Genomic DNA, 1,318 nt, shown 5'->3' on the forward strand with positions numbered 1-1,318 from the left:
TACACATGCCTGTTGTGGGTACACATCGGTATGTGTGAGAAATATTGCTACAACTGCCATAAGTATTACTGTTACATCTCTAGATGACCCGGATGTCACAAAAGGAGGCTATCTTTTCTACCACTGTAAATGCCCTATGTCAAAGTTATGTTCTTCAGATAATGTTCATTATAAATTGTACCAATGAGAAATTACATTTTCTTCTGTCTTGGGTATATATATACTTTCTTGCTACTTATGTGAGTAAAGAGAATTTTTTTGCAGGTGTCATAGTTTTGAACGAACAGTTCTTTGATTTGGGTTCCTCATCTGATATATGTGGTTCCTTTATGTGTGACCAGAAAATCAAATCGGCCATGTATTGGATTCAACTGAAATGCACATATTATCTCCTTATTTAAATGCGGCTGCAAGTTCTTCTCCATCCAGAAGAGTATCGGGGAGCTGAAATTGATGTGATTATATACTGCAACAAATTATTTCTGTTTCTTAGTGCTCCAGTTTGCCGAAATTATTTCTGTTTCTTAGTGCTCCAGTTTGCCGAAGCTTCACCTCTTAACTTAATATTCTCTTTCCTTTGACTTCATAAGTTAAAGTATGTTCTTAACGTAATTCCTCTCTTGCTTTTGACTTAAGAAGTTACTATGGTTCTTAACTTAGTTCTCTTACATTTGACTTGAGTAGTTGAATTATGTTCTTGATTCCTTGGAAGACGTTGGTTATTTCTCCGTTTGTGTGACCATGGAGAACTTATATCAACCAACCAATTACTTGGATCTATATTTTGCGCCCATGTTCTATTTTTTGTAATTTTTGTATCAACCAAAGCACTAAGTTGCATGGAACTCAGCTGTCCACTCATGTTGTTTCTGAATCTCTATCATCTCATGAGGGCTGTGGAAATGATGATACTGATGTGACTACAGACACATTTACTGCAGGTATGTATCAAGCAAGTTTTCCTACCTGTCACAATTTAGGATGCCGGTGATAGAAAGAAAATAGTCTACTCATTTGTCAAACCTTGTTGCCATCAAATATGAGCGTAATAATTCCTTCCTGAACATACAATATGCAATCAAGCAGAGGAAATATGAAATATAGAGTAGTTGCAAGCAATGCACACCTTTTTTGCGTCAGGTTTATATGTTTATCTTGTGGCTTGGACACCTTAATGTGCATGCCTAGAAACAAGCTTGCTATGCGTGCTTTTACTTTTGCCTGGGCACGACTGCATCTTCGCTTGCCGTTATGTCATGGTAACCTTCAGTGTGCCGTTTGTTTAGGATTTTTATTTTCCACCGATGAATATATATTT

Source organism: Lolium rigidum, chromosome 3, assembly GCF_022539505.1.
Source record: "Lolium rigidum isolate FL_2022 chromosome 3, APGP_CSIRO_Lrig_0.1, whole genome shotgun sequence".
NCBI classification, from domain to species: domain Eukaryota; kingdom Viridiplantae; phylum Streptophyta; class Magnoliopsida; order Poales; family Poaceae; genus Lolium; species Lolium rigidum.